Source organism: Panulirus ornatus, chromosome 14 (assembly GCF_036320965.1).
Source record: "Panulirus ornatus isolate Po-2019 chromosome 14, ASM3632096v1, whole genome shotgun sequence".
Taxonomy (NCBI): domain Eukaryota; kingdom Metazoa; phylum Arthropoda; class Malacostraca; order Decapoda; family Palinuridae; genus Panulirus; species Panulirus ornatus.
Window position 1 is genome coordinate 45,582,421 of NC_092237.1, and position 13,173 is coordinate 45,595,593.

Genomic DNA, 13,173 nt, shown 5'->3' on the forward strand with positions numbered 1-13,173 from the left:
GCTCACGACGCACTGCCCAGGACGCACTGCTCAGGACGCACTGTCCAGGATGTACTGCTCAGGACGCACTGCCCAGGACGCACTGTCCAGGACGCACTGCTCAGGACGCACTGCCCAGGACGCACTGCTCACGACGCACTGCCCAGGACGCACTGTTCAGGATGCACTGTTCAGGATGCACTGCCCAGGACACACTGCTCAGGACGCACTGCTCACGACGCACTACCCAGGACGCACTACTCTGGACGCACTGTCCAGGACGCATTGCTCAAGACGCACTTCTCAGGACGCACTGCTCAGGACGCACTGGCCAAGACGCACTGCTCAGGACGCACGGCCCAGGACGCAGTGTCCAGGACGTACTGCTCAGGACGCACTGTCCAGGAAGCACTGTCCAGGACGTACTGCCCAGGACGCACTACCCAGGACGCACTACCCAGGACGCACTACCCAGGACGCACAACCCAGGACGCACTGCCCAGGACGCACTACCCAGGACGCACTGCCCAGGACGCACTGCCCAAGACGCAATTGCCCAGGTCACACTACACCTGTAGGGCAGCACTGATGGCACATCAAGAACTCAAATCCTTCATTTGATTTGATTTGTACCGGTAGCCCCGGGAGATTTAGTGTGCACCCAATGCTCATCCCGTGAGCGGTAGCGCAAAAAAGGATTACAGACCTCACAAAGGGTCTTAGTCAGACCCCAGTGGCTTGGCTTTCACAGTAACTGCTTACGGCTGTTGTGCACAACGGTTCTTTCTTTAACATATTCACAAAAAAAAGAAATTACAATTTCATAAAAATGGTCTACGAAACGTGAAGACGGATTTAAAAGCTGAGTAATGTGTCTTTATAACCTACTTACAGTTCGCTTTCTACCTATGCGTCACCACAAGCACAACCAGTAAGCGTTATGTGCATACGGCAAAAATGCAAGGGCTGAAAAGGCAAGTTTGTATGAAAAGAAAATGAGAATAATTCGGGCAGTGTGTTGTCCAGTGGTATCCGGCAACTCTCCCGTGACGTCATTAACTTGCGTAAGAGAATAATAGTCACGTCACTGATACGAACCACAATAATTAAGCGAGAAATAGTTTACAGAACAATAAAGCAAGGAGCAGTATCTGCGTGAACAGAGTTATTAACACCACAAAACAACAACTATAACAAGCCAAGATATAACCTGAGACGTACACAGTGTACACAATGTACGTAACCTCTCCGGGTCTGTGTTGGTGAAGCGTACCTATGTAGTGCAGACAACAGACCGTCCAGTGGGGTACAATACATCGACATAGGAGGAAGACAGGTGTGGGGGCCCCAGTGGGCCCAGAGGGTCCTCGTCCCGTTAGATAATGGAGGAACAATCTAGCTAACATTGGTATGATACAGAACCAGGTAACGCCGGGTTGTATACACACAGCGTATCACAGAGCAATCAAATATAAGACTAGTAATACACAAATACGTACTGACGTCAATGAAATTACGACGGAAGGTTGAAATACATCAAGTGGAAGACAAACATACAGAGAGCACTAGTGCACTGATACACAGGAGGTCCAGGGCTTGTGTCCAGTATATGGTGCCTAGGATACAAGAGCCACATACGGGGTTTGACGAGACCAGTTTACAGGATGGACGGGTGTAGCTCAGAGAGGAGCGACCATCCACAGTACAGTAAGGGGAGACCTTAAAGAGTATCGGTAATCACGAAGCTATTGTTACCCCAGGCCCTGAGCTCTGTAATCACTAGAGTATCAGTAATCACGAAGCTCTAGATACCCCAGGCCCTGAGGTCTGTAATCACTTGAGCATCAGTAATCACTAGGCTCTAGATACCTCAGGCCCTGAGGTCTGTAATCACTAGAGTATCAGTAATCACTAGGCTCTAGATACCCCAGGTCCTGAGGTCTGTAATCACTAGAGTACCAGTAATCACTAGGCTCTAGATACCCCAGGCCCTGAGCTCTGTAATCACTAGAGTATCAGTAATCACCAGGCTCTAGACACCCCAGGCCCTGAAGTCTGTAATCACTTGAACATCAGTAATCACTAGGCTCTAGATACCTCAGGCCCTGAGGTCTGTAATCACTAGAGTATCAGTAATCACTAGGCTCTAGATACCCCAGGTCCTGAGGTCTGTAATCACTAGAGTATTAGTAATCACTAGGCTCTAGATACCCCAGGTCCTGAGGTCTGTAATCACTAGAGTACCAGTAATCACTAGGCTCTAGATACCCCAGGCCCTGAGCTCTGTAATCACTAGGCTCTAGATACCCCAGGTCCTGAGGTCTGTAATCACTAGAGTATCGGTAATCACTAGGCTCTAGATACCCCAGGTCCTGAGGTCTGTAATCACTAGAGTATCAGTAATCACTAGGCTCTAGATACCCCAGGCCCTGAGCTCTGTAATCACTAGAGTATCAGTAATCATTAGGCTATAGATACCCTAGGTCCTGAGGTCTGTAATCAGTAGAGCGCCAGTAATCATTCAGACACTCACCAATGTACAGTTCGTGTTCGTCTATGAGGTACAGAGAAGAGCCGACACCACCTGGAGTGCTCGATGTCATAGTTTCGTGTGTCTTACCTGATGTGTACCTGCCTGTAACCTGCTCTGGCTGTGGCAAGGTCTTGACACAGACCGAGACTGTGTCTGACTGGCGGTCTGTGTCCACCTGGGGCTGCTGTGTTGAGCACGATACCATCGATGGTCATACAGTGATAATGATGATAATATGATAAGAGGAATTGTGGTAATGATGATGATGATGATGGAAGGAAATGTCTCACGAATGTCAACAAGAGAAGGGGAAGTTTACTTGCCATACCACCTACTGGAGGGGAAGTTTCCCTGCCATTCCACCTACTGGAGGGGAAGTTTCCCTGCCATTCCACCTTCTGGAGGGGAAGTTTCCTTGCTATACCACCTACTGGAGGGGAAGTTTCCCTGCCATTCCACCTTCTGGAGGGGAAGTTTCCCTGCCATACCACCTACTGGAGGGGAAGTTTCCCTGCCATTCCACCTTCTGGAGGGGAAGTTTCCTTGCTATACCACCTACAGGAGGGGAAGTTTCCCTTCCATACCACCTACTGGATAGACTGTTTCTCTACATTACCAACAAGTGGAGGGAAGTTTCCCTACTATACTAAATAGCGAACTTGACAAAAAAATTGCTTGGAAGTGGGAGGGTTAGCAAGCGTATCAAGGATAACTTGACCAGTTCGAACTTCAGTAACACGAACTAGTCCCGGGAAAACTTCAGCAGTAGAGACGGGTGTAGGGAAAACTTCAGCAGTACAGACCGACGCATGACACTGCCTCTGGTGATGCAGGAAGGGGAACGCACGCATAACCCTGATAACACAGTCAGGTTTTCTGATAAAGTTTATCACCTCAGCCCACAGGGGGACATCATCGAGATGGTGAAGGTATAATGTGCAGAGGATGACACAGGTACAGGGACAGTGGGGGACGTGGGTGCGTCCGTAACCAACTAACACCTGTGGTTAGTTTCTGGCGGCTTCTGGACCTGAAGTCTTCAACGGCCCCAGAGATCCATCTTCTTCGCCCACTAGGGAGTTCCTGCTCATGATGGAGACAGTGCCGCTTCTCCTGCTACCATCTGGGGAGTTCCTGCTGATGGTGGAGGTAGTACCGCTTCTCCTGCTACTGCTACCATCTAGGGAGCTCCTGCTGATGGTGGAGGTAGTACCGCTTCTCCTGCTACTGCTACCATCTAGGGAGTTCCTGCTGATGATGGAGGTAGTACCGCTTCTCCTGCTACCATCTAGGGAGTTCCTACTGATGATGGAGGTAGTACCGCTTCTCCTGCTACTGCTACCATCTAGGGAGCTCCTGCTGATGGTGGAGGTAGTACCGCTTCTCCTGCTACTGCTACCATCTAGGGAGCTCCTGCTGATGATGGAGGTAGTACCGCTTCTCCTGCTACTGCTACCATCTAGGGAGTTCCTGCTGATGATGGAGGTAGTACCGCTTCTCCTGCTACCATCTAGGGAGTTCCTACTGATGATGGAGGTAGTACCGCTTCTCCTGCTACTGCTACCATCTAGGGAGTTCCTGCTGATGATGGAGGTAGTACCGCTTCTCCTGCTACCATCTAGGGAGTTCCTACTGATGATGGAGGTAGTACCGCTTCTCCTGCTACTGCTACCATCTAGGGAGTTCCTGCTGATGATGGAGGTAGTACCGCTTCTCCTGCTACCATCTAGGGAGCTCCTGCTGATGATGGAGGTAGTACCGCTTCTCCTGCTACTGCTACCATCTAGGGAGTTCCTGCTGATGATGGAGGTAGTACCGCTTCTCCTGCTACCATCTAGGGAGCTCCTGCTGATGATGGAGGTAGTACCGCTTCTCCTGCTACTGCTACCATCTAGGGAGCTCCTGCTGATGATGGAGGTAGTACCGCTTCTCCTGCTACCATCTAGGGAGTTCCTACTGATGATGGAGGTAGTACCGCTTCTCCTGCTACTGCTACCATCTAGGGAGTTCCTGCTTATGGTGGGGGTAGTACCGCTTCTCCTGCTACTGCTACCATCTAGGGAGTTCCTGCTTATGATGGAGGTAGTACCGCTTCTCCTGCTACTGCTACCATCTAGGGAGTTCCTGCTCATGATGGAGGTAGTACCGCTTCTCCTGCTACTGCTACCATCTAGGGAGTTCCTGCTCATGATGGAGGTAGTACCGCTTCTCCTGCTACTGCTACCATTGCCGCTCCTGCTACAGATGCCTCAACCAATATTGCTACAGCTAAAAACGACTGGCGACGGGATGTGTAAGTCATTTTCGGCCGTAATTATCAGCCGATGGAAGTCTTGTTTATGGTCGCCCAGCTGACCAACATAAAATTTATGGAACTATAAGAATAAGTTCCAGCAAGATCAGAGATAAACACTCATTATCTGGAGGAACGCCAGCCCGGTCGCCTGGGGCAGTAGCAACGTGTGTGTGTGGTTCCCGGGAAGCAGGAAGCAACAGCTTCCTGAGCCAGTGACCATATCCTGCTCGCACACACACACACACACACACACATACGCGCACACACACACACACACACACACATATGAAGTAGACAGTGAACATTTCGTCGAGAGGTGTACGTACGGGCAGAAGGCACAGGAGACATAACATAAAATCAAGTAAGAAACTCATTAAAGAAAATGAATTAAAGTACCTTGATTGTATGGGAGTGGTGGATGAATGAGACAAAATGAATGAAGACATGGTTAATGCAAACAGCACAGAGAATAAGTTATATATATATATATATATATATATATATATATATATATATATATATATATATATATATATATATATATATATATATATATCGCTACCTCGCAAACGCGGGAGACAGCGACAAAGTATAAAAAAAAAATATATATATATATATATATATATATATATATATATATATATATATATATATATATATATATATATATATATATATATATATATATATTTTTCATACTATTCGCCATTTCCCGCGATAGCGAGGTAGCGTTAAGAACAGAGGACTGGGCCTTTGAGGGAATATCCTCACCTGGCCCCCTTCTCTGTTCCTTCTTTTGGAAAATGGAGAATGTTCAAGAGATGGGGCCCCATGTGTGTACAGGGTGTCCCCTAAAAAATGTACTCACTTTTTGGTGACCCTATAACTCACTGAATTATTTCTACGGTCAGTTGGATCTGAAAAAAGAAAAAAAAAAAATCAGTGAGTTACAGGGTTTCAAAAAGTAAGTACATCTTTCTGGGACACCCTGTATTAATCCCCGGGGCCCCCCATGTGTGCATTAACCCCCCCTCCCCCATTACCGTACAGTACAAAGAGGTTGACTACACACACACACACACACAATCTCTCCGTGTATGTAAGAAAGATAATCTTGTAGCGAGACCTTGGCTTGGTCTTGCGTTACGTGTGCTGGTGAGAGAGTTATACACACTTGGTGCACTCCGGTAATTAGCACGTTTGGTGGCTGAGGTTCACATACAAGAACATGATGTATCTAGTCTGGTGGATACGTCAGACGTAGGGAGTGAGTGCTGTTCCAAAATAAAGACTGACGAACAATGAGAGGGTGCATCTCCCTCGATATTTCAGGTACCTAGTCAGCTGAAACTGCTTCAAGAACGAATCTCATTACTGCTTCAGATGTTAGAATATTAAAACAACAGAAACTATGATATTTTTTCCTCACCTTTACTGAATTTAGATTTTCACTTTCCTGGCATCATCGTAAACTAAATGTATCGAATATCCTAACAATAATAAGATGATATTTACAAAGGTTAGATTACATGATTAAGAAATTATTATATATATCTTCCTTGTATCTGCTGTAGATTGGAACGAGTCAACCCTACACCTCAACAGGATCTTAACCACCTTCTCTGGCAAGTGTGTCCAGTCCATATCATCATTATGACGTCCTACGTTTATAACCTCAGACGTACTGTGTACATACCTACCTCGTCTCTCACGTGTAATGAGTCACTCGAGGACAAACTAAACTGCACAGCTTGAAGGGGGACGGTCATGACAACATTCAGCTAGAGGTCTTGTCCACAGGCAAACCAAGAATTATATTGATCATGCAGCCAAGGAGTGACGCGTCGAGTATATTATCTGTTTCACTGATCTACAGACATCAGTGTGTGTGTGATGACACATTATGAAGGTTAACACACACACACACACACACACACACACACACACACACACAGAGCCCAGCGTGTACCTGACACATACCAACAGACCTGCATTATAAACATGAGCAAGATAATACGGTATTACCCCACGACAATCTGTATGATGGGGCTGGCCTTTAACCTGACCTTTAAGGCTCAAGTCAAAGGCCAAGCCATTATACCTCAGGACTGTACCGTTGTGGTCAGGGATCGCAACGTTGCGTTCAAGGACTGTCGCCTCTTACTTGAAGTAGGTTTAAGAAAGACACCAAATTCACGAGGGTGGAGTCAACTATGTTACGAGAGCACGCGCTTCGACACGCTCTCCACCAGTGGCCTACCCCGCTCTAGATACGCTGGCCAGGTACACACAGGTACCCCTCCTTCCTCATGCCTCCTTCATCACCAGTCTCTCCTGAGGGGGCACACAATACCTCCCCTGTACGCCTCTCCATCCCGTCTTGGCATCCACGAGTATGTTCTTAGTCCTGGGACAAATGCATTGTTGGATTATATAACCTGATGCTACTATTTCCTACACTGTTGAGCCAGAGACCCTCATCCATCTACTCGTGTGTGTGTGTGTGTGTGTGTGTGTGTGTGTGTGCACGGATGTTGGAGGTAGCAGCAACAGCAGGAGACATTGGATGGGACTGAGAGACACGTCGCCGACAGTAGGAGCGGCAGCAGGACAGATTAGAGGACTGGCTGGATGATGCAGCAGGAGTAGGACGACAAGGTTGGAGGCTGGAGTATGAGCAGGAGGGAATGAGAGCCGCACAAACTGAACAAAACCAGAAAAATGAACAGAGAAAAACAAGGGGACAGCAGGATCATTAGGGGAAGAGGCAGCAAGAGAGGCTGGAGGCAGCAGTAGCAACATTAACAGGACAACCAGGGGAAGGGGACAACAGCTACAGCTTGAGGGACTGGAGACAGCTGCAGCACGATGATCAAGGAGCAGCTGAAGCAGGAGAGGTAGTATTAACAATAAGATGTGAGACTGGAGGACGAAGCTGCAGGAGCACGTGACACGGGAGGCGTGGACAAGATGGGTTGAGGTCACAACTACAGGAGCTTGGCTGAAGGTGTAGCAGAACCATCAGGCCGGGCCGGGGACTGGAGGCTGCGCTGGAGGCTGGCTGGTTCGCGGGCTGGGACTGAGGCCACCACTACAAGAAATGACGAAGTGGTTCAGCAGCTGGTAGCGCCTCAGCAGAGCAGTGGCAACCTCAGGAACAGAAGACTGAGAGCTGCAGCAGCAACGGAAGCAGCACGGACCTGGAGGCTGCACCTGCAGGAAGCAGCAGCAACAGTAGCAGGATTCTGAGGTGCAGGAGCACCAACAGCAGCATGACCATGTGGAACACAACAGCAGCAGCAGAACGAGCCAGGAGACGCATCGGGATCAGGACAAACTGAAGACAACACCCGCAGAACTAGTGAAGGGGAGCAGCAGTCGCGTACGCTGAGGTGCAGCATCAACAACAGCAGGACAAAGGTGAGGCAGCAGGAAGCTGTTGTAGGACGAACCAGGACAGCATGACCATCAGCAGGAGGCGCTGCAGGTAAAAGAAACAAAAACAGCACAAAGGAAGAGGGATGGCAAAAGAAGCAGTAAAACTGGCTGCTGGAACGATACATGCAGCAGCAGCAGCAATGATAGGAAGTGGAAGCACAAAAGAACAAGTATGAGATAACAGCCGAAGGCAACAGCAACAGAACGAGATGTAAGCAGTAAAACCATCGACAGGACAAGCTGTAAGCATTACCAATAACAGATGGAGGCGGGCGGGGCTGTTATAGCAACAGTGAAGCAGGATGAGGACAACAGCAGCAGCAGCTCTTCTCCTCTACAGAATCTCATTCCATCTTCACTTGCGCTCTGACTCAGTCCAAAGCCGTAGTTTGTAGAGTCAAACACACCTTCATAAAGAGCCAGTGTGCTGTCCTCCTCCCTCTACATACAAATCTTTCTGGTCCTCCTCTACTAAACCCATCGCCAAGAACTGAAGCTGAACCTTTCCTCTTCGTTTCCGTCCTGGTCGATCTATAGCCAAGTGTCCATCTGATAAAAACGGCTCTCTCCGGTGCCTTCTTTTGCCCCATCCAGTCCCTTCTCTCCACCTCCTCCCACTGAACCTGTGCACTATCCTTCGCTTCCCAGATGGCATACCTTCTTGTATCCCAGGGAAGTGTGTCTCTGAGCTGACTCCGAACTTTGGTGGTCTATTTCGTCTCTCTCTAATGCCCCAAATTTTTTTTCCAACATGCCTTGGTACAGCCCATTCCTACGATACGAGACGGTTCAAACCCTTCTCCCGTACCTCTCACCCATCAAACTTCCATAGACTTTAAAGTCTCCTTAACTCACATCTTCTTAAACACTGGGAATCTCATTCCCTTCTTCCACATCATCAATATGGCCCAGGCGGTGCAAGTTCTATCCTATGGGACTCACCTCTGGTCCTCCTCCCTCTGAGATTTTGGTGAGCATTGTGTCGTGGTCTTCGACATTTATAAAGCCTCTGCCAGCGTGTGGCATAAATCTTTCCTTCCTAAACTTCTTTCCTTTGGTTTTTCTGTCTTTCTCTGTATTGTCACCCAGTGCTTCCTTCCTCGTCGTTCCATCGTGGTTGTCGTGAATGGAGCGACTTCTCCCTCGCATCCCGTCAAGAGTGTTGTTCAGCAAGGTTCTGTCCACATCGCCAACTCTCTTTCTTCTCTCCATAAATGATCCATCCTCAGCTTCCAACCATCTTCATTCTTTGACCAATACTTCCTCCCACTACATACTCACTCCATCCTGCTATCACTTTCTCCCTCGTTTCAAACTTGTATTTTTCCCCTCACCATAGATTCATCTCCTCCACTACGGTAATGTGAAGCCTCACCGAAGACGGGAACCAGTAACCTGGTCAAATGTAATGGTGCAAAACCTCAATAATTCCTGCCTGAATCTTTCTCTAAATTTCTCATGTTTCCCCACCATTATATCTTGAAACACTCCCAGTTTGACCATGTAACACCACACCATGAATATGCTGGGTATAACCCCATCTACCACTCTAGCTTGGTAACCCTACGTCATAATTATCACACAATCTACTTAAACCTGTGGGTGTTGTATAGGTGCGGAGACTCTACTTCTTGTGAGCAGTTATGCCATATCTAAGAAGGCCTTAATTCTCTCCAGCAGGGAGCACGACTCACACATCTGGGATGGATCTTCCTCCATCTCTCTTTCTTGAACCAGAGTGAAATCATAAGCCTTCTGACCTATCACTTCTCCTGCGATAGCTTATCGTCAACCATCGCACACCGCCCGATGTGGTGTGGCTGCCCTCCCGCTATACTGTATCATTTTTGTGTACTGTTATCGTGGAGTGTTCAGGTGTGCTTCATTCCACTAAGGCTTCGACCCGTGGCAAGTGACTGGCTGCTGCTTCCCAAGGTTTCTGTGTGGCGACCAGCCAGCCGAACGAGGAGCGACAGTTATGATACCGCCTCCTCCTTCGCAGGTAACAACGAAGAACTGGAATTCTCATCCTTCTTTGGTCTTCCCTTCTTCCTACAACGACTCTGGCGGAACAGTCAAATCTGAACGCACCTGAGGAACTTACAAACTATTTTTCTTTTACAACTTGCTTTTCCTTTACTCTAAGATCGTCACAAATGGGCAATGTTTTTGCCCGTGACGTGTCAGCTACGGAATGATGAAAAGAAAAAACACCAGAAGGGCCTGAGGCCAGTAGTAGCAGCATGAGGGAGTGGGGCCAGCAGTAGCACAGAAGGGACTGAGGCTAGCAGTAGCAGCATGAGGGACTGAGGCCAGAAGTAGCAGCAGGAGGGACTGGGGCCAGAAGTAGCAGCAGGAGGGACTGAGGCCAGAAGTAGCAGCATGAGGGACTGGAGCCAGAAGTAGCAGCAGGAGGGACTGAGGCCAGAAGTAGCAGCAGGAGGGACTGAGGCCAGAAGTAGCAGCATGAGGGACTGGGGCCAGAAGTAGCAGCAGGAGGGACTGAGGCCAGAAGTAGCAGAAGGAGGGACTGAGGCCAGAAGTAGCAGCATGAGGGACTGAGGCCAGAAGTAGCTGAAGGAGGGACTGAGACCAGAAGTAGCAGCAGGAGGGACTGGGGCCAGAAGTAGCAGCAGGAGGGAGTGGGGCCAGCAGTAGCTCAGCAGGAAGGGATAGGGCCGTCCAGTGGTCGTGTGGGGACGCGGAGAACCACTGGTTCCGGCTGGCCGGTCTGGAGGTGCCGACTGCTCGGTCAACGCTCGCTAAATAGACAGACTACAAGTTGGCGTAGACAGCGGCCGTAACGCTGTGCTCGGAGGCTACTCACAACACCCAACAACATACAGCCAGGCTATTAACGTTCCCACAGTCTCCGTTAACATACTGCGAGGCTGCCAACACTACCCACAGTCTCCGTTAACATACTGCGAGGCTGCCAACACTACCCACAGTTTGCGTCACCATAGGGTCTCTCTCAGTGTCCTGGTGGTCCTATGTAACACTGTAAGTTTACGTACGAGTATAAGGGAATGATGTGAGGCAGGGTGCCGGTTGCGTGTTGGTGTAGGTTACCATTGTATGGGTTGTGTGCGGAGCGTCTGAGTAGGGTGGGTGTTTGGATGGGGTAGAAAATAGGACATTGGTGTGAGGCAAATGTGGGCAGGGTGGGGACTTGTGTGTGTGTGTGTGTGTGTGTGTGTGTGTGTGTGTGTGTGTGTGTGTGTGTGTGTGTGTGTCTGTGTGTGTGTGTGTGTGTGTGTGTATGTGTGTTAACAAAATGACCTATCCCCTGACCTGGCTCGTACAGCTGGTGGGTGGCAGGCTTCACAATTAACACAGCTTGTGTAAGCAACCATCTGCCTGCCCGCCCGCACCACCTACCTCACGCCGCCATAGTGGGGCAGCTGGTGCAGCCATCATGATCAGTGAGGCTGGATGCTGCAGATGGCACCAAGACCAGTCTCGTCCACCAGCTGGGCAGCGTCGTACTTCCTGCACAAGCTGCCTCCCCTCCTGACCAGGGAGGCTTTCACGTTTTTCTGCCCCTTCCAAATTGCTGCTGATCACTCCTTCTACTGATACACACACACACACACACACACACACACACACACACACACACACACACACACACACACACACACACACACACATACACACACACACACATACACACACACACACACACACACACACACACACACACACATATATATATATATATATATATATATATATATATATATATATTGGAAAGGGTCACAATTTTGCGCGTTATCAAGTATATTTCTGTAAGTCCACGGGGAAAATGAAACACGATAAGTTCCCAAGTGCACTTTCGTGTAATAATCACATCATCAAGGGAGACGCAAGAGAGAAATATAACAGTCAGCTGATATACAACGAAGAGACGTAGCTATAATATGTGATTGTCAAAGACCATGTTTACCACATGGCGTCCTAGCTACGTGTCTTCGTTGTATATCAACTGTCTGTCATATTTCTCTCTTGTGTCTCTCATGATGATGTGAGTATTACACAAAAGTGCACTTAGGAACTTATCGTGTTTCATTTTCCCCGTGGACTCATAGGAATATATATATATATATATATATATATATATATATATATATATATATATATATATATATATATATATATATATCCTAGCGTAAGATAGGAGCCTAAGTCATCACCCAGCCCTTAGGGCAGGATAAACAGCTGGGTGAACCAGCGGATCGAACGCCGCGACCAGGATTCGAACCTATGCGGACTTGACCCCCGGCGGCCCAAGAATGCGTGACGGTCAGGAACACTAACCGCTACACCACGGAGGTTTTCCTCCCTTTCCTCGCGAACAGGATCTCTCATCTCCATTACTACCTAACTCCCCTCATAAATAGAACGATGACTCGTCTCTTAAGAGTCTCTGTGATGTCCAATTTCCGTCAGATGTGGTCTGGGTTGAGTCTCCCTCCCTCCTGCCCCGGCACCTGTCATCAGGATGCCCAGGCTCTGCCTCCACCTGGCTCACATGAATGTTCTGTGATCTGCCCCATCACGTCTGTGAGGGGTCGACTCACACCTGTCGCCTGACGCTATGTCTGTACACACAGTGTCTGTAAGAAGCTGACAGAAACGTAAGAGAAAGTCAGAGAATATATAACTTGTTAGAAACACACTTGCAAGATACAGAACAGAGCAGAACCCCTCCTCCCAAGAGAAGAGAGTAGGACACCTCTCCTCCCAGTAGAACAGAGTAAAACCCCCGTTCCTCTCAATAGAACAATGTAGAACCCCCTCCTCCCAATAGAAGAGTAGAACCCCTTCCTCCCAACAAAAAAGGAGAACCCCTTCCTCTTAATAGAACAATGTAGAACCCCCTCCTCCCAATAGAAGAGAGTAGAACCCCTTCCTCCCAACCGAA

At 48.6% G+C, this 13,173-nt stretch overlaps 1 long non-coding RNA gene across 2 annotated transcripts in view; it reads right to left on the reverse strand.

Annotated features, from left to right (window-relative positions):
* LOC139753368 (uncharacterized) overlaps window positions 1-13,173 on the reverse strand; it is a 363,994-nt gene that overhangs the window by 179,461 nt on the left and 171,360 nt on the right. The window contains exon 3 of one of the 2 annotated variants that reach the window (XR_011713697.1): window positions 5,678-5,725. The exons of the other annotated variant lie outside the window; for it this stretch is intronic. This is a non-coding gene — a long non-coding RNA (uncharacterized lncRNA). Of the gene's footprint in view, window positions 1-5,677; window positions 5,726-13,173 lie in introns of those variants that run through there. 2 annotated transcript variants of the gene reach the window in all.